This window comes from Schistocerca gregaria, chromosome 9 (genome assembly GCF_023897955.1).
Source record: "Schistocerca gregaria isolate iqSchGreg1 chromosome 9, iqSchGreg1.2, whole genome shotgun sequence".
Lineage (NCBI taxonomy): Eukaryota > Metazoa > Arthropoda > Insecta > Orthoptera > Acrididae > Schistocerca > Schistocerca gregaria.
In genome coordinates, this window is record NC_064928.1 from 110699084 (window position 1) to 110707560 (window position 8477).

The 8477-nt window shown below is 49.2% G+C and overlaps 2 non-coding genes across 2 annotated transcripts; both read left to right on the forward strand.

Moving 5' to 3' along the window:
* The first annotated feature begins 569 nt into the window (after window positions 1–569).
* On the forward strand, window positions 570–641 carry Trnae-cuc (transfer RNA glutamic acid (anticodon CUC)). Its single transcript has one exon. It is a non-coding gene; the product is annotated as a tRNA-Glu (tRNA).
* A 4656-nt stretch (window positions 642–5297) lies between these two features.
* Window positions 5298–5369, forward strand: Trnae-cuc (transfer RNA glutamic acid (anticodon CUC)). The gene has a single exon. It is a non-coding gene; the product is annotated as a tRNA-Glu (tRNA).
* The last annotated feature ends 3108 nt before the right edge of the window (window positions 5370–8477 follow it).

An 8477-nucleotide genomic window follows, 5' to 3' on the forward strand; every position in this document is an offset into this window, starting at 1 on the left:
AGAAAAACATTATACTAATCGCACAATCCAAGCGGTAAATGCTATTAAGGTCATTTCCATCAGCCACCGCTGGAGTGTCAGCTTTAGATTGCGCCAATAATATACACACACATTTTATTTACGAACTTCATCTGCATCTTCTTAGCTGAAAAACTTCGTTAGTGAGAGTTATTCTGTTAATACGTAAAAACTTATGACAAGTGACACAAAGTACTGGTCTATTCTAGACTATATAATAATAGGTGACGTTCCACTAGGTTTCTCAAACTCTTTAACGGCTAATGTACGCTGGCAGATTTTTTTTCCGTGCACACCCGGAGAAGCTATCGCTTGTAACGAAATTTTCTTGAAAGAGATTGCAGTTCAGCTTTCGCCAAGCACCTAACCAGAGATCAGAATAAGGGTAGCACACTGTGAAACTCTCATAACGAGTTCATAGTCGCTCTACACATTATAGTTAGCTATTTAGAAGTAACATCAAGTGTAAATTTGTATTAGTCTACATGTATCGTTAATTTATGATCATAATTTATATTACTATACACGAGGTAGAACCCAGTCAACGAATGTCCGGTATGGTCTAGTGGTTAGGATAGCTGGCTCTCACCCAGCAGGCCCGGGTTCGATTCACGGTACCGGAAATTATTTTAATATGTTTATTCCTATTCTCATTGCAAACTTTAAATTGCTGATATATATATTTTTCCTGAGAGCGACATTCGCACACAGGAAGCGACCTCATTACACAGAAATGTGCTGAGCTGAAATAGAATAATTTTTGCAATACCAACTTATTTTTTCAGTTGAAATTTTCCATTCAACAAATTTCGTCCTGTTTGTTTAGAATGTCGTAAAGTAGATTAATATGAACACCTGACACACTGTAAATAACGTAACAACACTCTGTACTCAATAACCATTCAGATTGTCGTAAATATAACAATAAAAAACTCAAGATGATGAGATGATTCCTAATCCCGCATAGCTGTATGAAGGTGCTTTATTCGCAACTACCGGTTTCACATCGGATCTTCAGGTTTACCTGTCAAGTATGTAAGTCACTGTGTGAAATTTTTGAAATCGTAGTATTGTCATTCAACAAAAAAACAATGCAAGTATTTACAACGGTTATATTTTCATAGCATAGATAGACAATTACGGTGTCCCAGCTTTTGGGAAGTTATTAAAGTTCAGTCAAACCACGTTTCGTGGGTTGTCACAATAAAATTGAGCACACTAAAAGATATTTGTCAAAATGTACAAAGCGTAACTGCTGAACGAGCCAAGTCCTAGGTAAAAGTGTGTGTGTGTGTGTGTGTGTGTGTGTGTGTGTGTGTGTGTGTGTGTGTGGCGGGAAAGTACTGTAAGCAGGGCCTAAGTGAGAAATATCATCCAAAAAATAATACTCTAGTATGGAACCGAAACGTCGAGAGTGAAAGAAATCTGAAAAATGGCTTACCGGCCGGTCAGTCTGCTTTCGGTTGCGGTGGGGCGAGGACGTCCGCTGCGCCCCGCCGTGTGCGACCGTGAGCGCTTGCATGTGTTTACCTACTCGCGGCGCGAGTTGTATTAGTTCCAAGTTCGGTGCGACTATGGCACACACATGGGCGCCACGATACGATCAAAATTACTTTCCAACCAGATCACGCGCGTCCTCGAGCCTATGAAATAGAACAGTTAATAAGCGACGATCTACGTTTAGATCCGGCGACTGTCGTCGGAATACATTTTTCTACATCGGCGAGCGTGGTTTATGTTAAAATGACCAGTGCAGATGTCTGCGCGACAGTGGTGTCTAAATACTCGAACTCTCTCAGATTCAAACATTCTTACGGGCATATCGGTGCAGTGACGGTGGGTCATGCAGGCATGGGCCTAAGGACTGTGAGGGTTTTTGAACTCCCCTTCGAGGTCCCACAGGAAGTTCTCAAGGACGCCTTCCGACCGTACGGCAATGTTATCAACCACGTTGCAGAAAAGTGGCAAACTTTCTCGACGTATAAGGTCTAAAATGGTGTGCACCAAATTAAGCTTGAGCTCAAGAAACATATGATGTCCTATTTGAACAACGGTGGTTATCGTGCAATCATCATGTACGACAGTCAGCCGCGTGTCTGTTCCGGATGTGGGCAGGAAGGCCATGGTCGGTCGAGCTGCTTACAACGTCGAATTACGCAGATACCAGTGGGAGAATCCTGCCCCTCACGTACGCTCAGACGACGATGCGCACGATACTTGAGGTCGAAACGGGCGATCAGACACACCCATCGACCCCAGAAGTACCAAGGGAGGAAGAGGAAGGACGCCCCCTCCACAGCAACAACACCAGCAACAGTCCCACGGACTCCAGACGCAACGTAACAATCAAAACGCGATGGACGTGGATGCGAACATGGTCCCGACCGCGGCTTTCCTAACGGAAGGTGATACTGAAACGTCCCCTTTGAACAATTATACAAAACTGTGCTTAAACTGACACACAATATTTTTAGCGCAACGCAATCTGACTTTCAATAATCCCTACAAGAGAATGGCCCTGACTAAATTAACCTATACGTTTCACAAATCACTTACCTCCCAAAAATCTTCGTTACTCAAGCTACTGCAGTACAGCGAGCGCCACTAGTACCAGCTAAATAAAAGATTCAAACTACGGAAGGCACTAACTACTGATAGGCATAGTTAACGAATGAAAGATTTTAATAGAGAACAAACAATGTATTTACCTTAATAGTCATAATATATATAGCAGTTCATGACATCCATTCTTACAAATTTCAAAACTCTGCCATCTCTCTCCCCACATCCACCACTACTGGCGGCTCACCTCCAACTGCGCAACGCTACGCGCTGTTAGCATCCAGCTGCCGCTTCCCAACACTACAATGGCAGACAACAACGCAGACCAGACACAGACTGCACACGGCACAGCCAGTGATTTTCATACAGAGCGCTACGTGGCGGCGGCGTTACCAATAAAAATACCTAAACAGCCTACTTACATTACGTCGCTGGATTGCCTCCCACATTCGGATGCGGATGTCCACGTTCGAAAACAACGTTCGCCTCGACGACGGAAGCGACGTCGGCGGACCCCTTCTGACGATTGCCTCCTACACACGGCCGGTCAAGAAGGTGACATCTCATCAGACGGCATGGATGCTCTGCCTGCTGAGGATCTAAGTGGTGTAGACAGTTCACTTGCCCATACCACGAGTGCCAAGTTACTTCCTGCACCACAGATGCAGCAGGTCGCGTCGATGGATGGCGCTCCATCTACCTCTACCAAAGACGACGTACGTGCGGGAGATTTAGGTGCCGATCAGCTACACAGCATCGTGTTGCAACCACTGTGGTCGGACGATGTTGAGGAACTTCCTGAAGAGGGCACGGGTGACAGGGGAGGGGGTGACATTGGAGATACCACTCCTAGCGTGAAAGACTCATAATTTGTAACGGGGTTGGTGGGTCCGGCATCTCTTGCGGTTAGCTTTGATTGCCATGGCGTCTACCCTAGGTGAAGCGGCTAGGCAGCACACCTTTCGCCTTGCCACAATCAATATCAACGCGGTAAGGGCACCACACAAACTACGCTACAACGCTTGATGCGGCGGACGTCGACATGGCCCTCTTACAGGAAGTATGTGTCGCTAACTTCCCTGACATCTACGGATATACAGCCCACATCTCCTACGCCTCTTCTATCGATTGTGGTATGGCTGTTCTGCTACGGGACGGTTTGGCGGCTACGGACGTACTGTACTTACCGAGTGCAAGAGCCATGGCAGTAACTGTCAACGGTGTACGACTCATCAATGTATATGCCCCTTCAGGATCAGGGAGACGGAGAGATGGGGCCCGCTTTTTTTCGGAAGATATTACGCGTCTATTTATTGGCCGCCTAGACGATATGGTGATCGGAGGAGATTTTAACTGTACATTATCTCTGTCTGATCAGCAGCCACATCACGTCCCGTGTGCGGAATTGGAGATGCTAGTGCGTGACCTCCACCTGATTGACACGTAGAGCCACATCCATGGCCCAGCTCCTGGATACGCCCATTATACAAGTCATTCATCAAGTCGGTTAGACAGGATTTACGTCACAAGCACCCTTTCGACGGTGACGAGAGGAGCAGAGCTCTGGCCCACTGCATTCACCGACCACACAGCCTATATTTGCGCCATTGCCCTCCAACCTGCACGTGTGTGGCGCAGTAGGCCCTCCTGGAAACTGAACGTCGCCCATCTGGACGAGCCGGCACATAAAGGCGCTATCGAAGAGTCGTGGAACTCGTCCTTACAGCGTTGTGGTCGTTACCGATCGACCCTCAGTTGGTGGATTGAATGTGCGAAGCCTGCTCTTAGGCGCACCTTCATGGCTTACGGCCGGGAAGCGGTGGCATGGAGGAGGAGCACGGAAATCTTCTATTACACCGTCCTATGGGAATGTCTTGCTATGGAGTCCTCACCTGACCGACAGATCATAGTCAATCGCGCGAAAGCGCAGCTCGTCTCCTTAGCACGCCATCATTTACAAGGCGCTGTTATACGGTCGCATGCTCCAGACATGATACAATCAGAAAGGCCATCTATGCACCACGTGCTCCTAGAATGCAGGAGGCGCTGTAGGGCACTGGTAACCGACATGATAACGGACGACGGACGACACGTGGCAGAACAAGCAGAAATAGCAGAAGCCTCAACTTTATTCAGCAGTGCTCCCTGATATGACGACCGTAGACGCCGTTTCAGCACATGTCCACGGTACAGTTTCACCAGACATGGTACCGACTTTACTGGGAGAAGTGACAGAAGAGGAAGTGCTCGACGCCATTGGTAAAGGTGCTCCCCATAAATCACCAGGAATCGATGGATTACCATTAGAGTTCTATCGAGCATTTAAACAACCGTTGGTACCGTGTTGGGTTGCAATTTGTCAGGAACTGATGTCCCCAGGTATACCGTTGCCTGCACCGTTCTTGAAAGGACTGATTGTCCCCATCCATAAGCCGAAGGGACGGAATCATATCCGCGATTATCGCCCCTTAACGTTATTGAACAGCGACTTCAAGATCTTTTCGAGGCTGCTATCAGAACGGCTGGCTGCCCGCCTGTGAACACGTGTGCCGCTCGCTATTGTGCGTCCCAGGTAGCCAAGGATTACCGGCCGCCGAGCCGTCGCCGCCCGACATCCTACCGCGAGGGCACGAAGGCGGTGGCCAAGTAAGGAGGTGGCTCCTCCGTTGCCGCCGGAGCATTGTGACACACGCGGTGTGACAAATAGACGTTCAATGTCCGGTATGGTCTAGTGGTTAGGATAGCTGGCTCTCACCCAGCAGGCCCGGGTTCGATTCCCGGTACCGGAAATTATTTTAATATGTTTATTCTTATTCTCATTGTTCTCACGCTGCTGAAAATACTGTTGCAATCTTTAAATTGCTGATTTATATTTGTGATAGGGGACACAGAGGTGTTGTCCAATATAGCGGCCGAGCTGGCGGCCGCCCCGTCCCCCGAAGCCCAGCGGGTGAAGGTGACGCGCGCCGCCGCCGCCCAGCCGTCAGCTGAGGCTGTCATTCACGGCAGCCAGCAGGCCGAGCCCAGCGCAGAGTCCACGCCCACCTCGTACAAGGAGGCGCGCGAGATCGCCATCAAGAAGCAGGTGACGAAACTCGCCCGCATCTTGAAGGAGTCCGACGACGAACCGAAGGAGTCGCACGAGCAGCCGCAACCGGCGTGCAAAGCCAAAAGGCGGCGCAACAGACGGCGAAGCCGCAGCAGCAGCTCAAACGACGAGAGGATGGAAACCTCCGACGGGGAAGCGTCGGACATACCGTCCGCAAATGCGGGGAATCAAGTCTCCGAACCGGAGGACGTCGTTCTCCGGCCGGACCGCCCACAGCAAGCACAACTCCCGCCTCCACACAGCGCTTAAATGCAGACACGCTCGTGCTATAACGTCATCACGTGCAACGTAAATAGGATGAATTCGGTTGTCAAGATAGAAGCCCTCACGGAGTTCCTGCAGCACCGAGCTGCTGATGTGGCAATGCTACAAGAAGTAGTAACCACTGACATAGAAGAAATACCGGGATTAGACGTCTTTTCGAACATAGACGCAGAAACGAGGACTGGCACTGCGATAATGGTGAGAAATGGGATCGACGTGGAGAACATCAAGACCCTGACTGACGGCCGCGGAATAGCGATCCAAGTAGCCGACACATATTTCGTCAACATCTATGCGCCGTCAGGCACAGAAAACAAGCGGTCTAGAAGGCAGTTCTTTAACGAAGACGTCTGTGGACTCCTTCCACACAACAATGTCAACGTTGTGTTGGGAGGCGACTTTAACTGCGTGGCTGCTCCAGAAGACCAAGTCCCGGTACCAAATCTGTGCACGGAGCTGCAGGAACTCGTAAGAAAGCTAAAGCTAGACGACTCTTGGCGCATACTACAGCCAAACACAACCGAGTTCACTTATTACCACAACCGCGGAAGAAGCAGGCTTGATAGGATTTGTGTGACCAGAGAGTTGGCCGCCACTGTATCGCATGTGGAAGTCTGCCCTGTGATCTTCTCCGACCATTGTGCCTACACATGCAAGCTCCAGCTGTCAACGAGGAAAATCTCAGGAGGAAGATCAGTGTGGAAGCTTAACACGCAACACCTAAGTGACGCCAAATTACATCAGGAGATTGTGCACACCATAGAAGAAAGCTTACGGACGCGACAGCAGTATCCGTCCACCACACAATGGTGGGTTGAAGATGGTAAACTACAAGTAAGGAGGACACTGATTAGGTACAGTGCGGAGAGGGCATTCTGGAGGAAGAGCTCTGCAGACTTTTACGTCCTTCAGACGACGACCTGCTTCTCACGCGAGTTAGAGCAATAAAGGCGCGCCTACTGAACGTCAAGCGTCAACAGATGAATGGCGTCGTCGTCCGCAGCCAGGCACACGGCCCCACTGGAGACGAACCTGCCACACTGCACCACCTGCACAGGGAGAGGGCTCATAGCAGAACAATCAGGGAACTCAGCGACACAACTGGCCGCAAGATAACAACTAAATGGGACATGATGCGTCACATAGAAGACCATTTCTCCGACCTCTTCAAGGGAGATGTCCCAGACGATGCAGAAACAGCCAAAATATTAGAGGAAACGCGCAGACAGCTGAACAACACCGTCCGCGCTTTGTTGACCGAGGCCGCGACAGAGGACGAAGTCAGAGGTGTCCTCAAAACCTGCGCCAGTGGCAAGGCTCCAGGAGCGGACGGAATACCGTCCGAATTCTACACCAGTAGGTGGAATTATGACGGAAATCGTCAATGAAATATTTAACGGAGAAGAAATACCACCCCCGTTCCTGGAAGGGACCATTACCCTGATTCCAAAAACAAAAGCGCCTAAAACAGTAGCAGACTACCGCCCAATAACCCTTTTAAACGCGGACTACAAGCTAACAGCAAAATGCGTCACTGAAAACATGAAGCTCGCCCTGAAGAAAGCCATCAGCCCGTGGCAGACATGTGCAGTGTTAGGCAGAAACATCTTCGACGCCGTATGCACGTACAGAGACGTTATATCATACGCCGCATCCAACAGAGCGACTGCAGCGATCATTTCTGTAGACTTCCAAAAAGCCTTTGACAGGATCGGTCACCGGTACCTACTGAAGACTTTGACGAGACTAGGTTTTGGCCCCAAATTATCTCGAGTCATCGATAACATGTTGACAAATGCCACATCACGAGTAACTATAAGTCTGCACCGATAAAACTGGGGAAATCTGTGAGGTAATGGTGTCCACTGTCGATGGCACTATTCACAGTAGCCCTTGACCCAGTCCTCAGGAAGCTCGCCACCACCATCAAAGGCTACAAGTTACAGGACGTTAAAGTAACGTGTATGGCATATACCGATGACCTGAGCATTTTTGGGGACGGAGAGGAGGATATTGACAGTGTCCTCCCAATAATTGAATTCTTTGGAAAGGCATCTGGGGCGAAAACCAACCCAAACAAAACAGTGCTGCTCCCTATAGGGAACAGGAAATTGAGAGAAGCCAGACCATGATACCAGGTGAGCGACAAACATAAGGTGCTAGGTGTCCAGCTGCAGGCCTGGCCACTGAAAATGGCCGCAGAAAACTGGCGGAACATCCTGAACACCACCAGAGGGCTCGTCAAGACACACTCCAACAGACACCTAACGTTGGATCAAAAGACGCAGATTATCAACGCAACGATCCTGGCGAAGGCATGGTACATGGCACAAGTCATAAACGTACCAATAGAAATAGGGAAGTCTATAAGAAGCGCTGTGTACTACCTACTGTGGAGGCGGGAAATTTTCAAAGTGTCACAAGCCACCAGCACTCTTCTTAGAGAAGAAAAGGGGCTCGGTTTAATAGACGTCACAACTAAATGCTCGGCACTGTTGCTCCATAGAGCACTAAAAATGGAGGA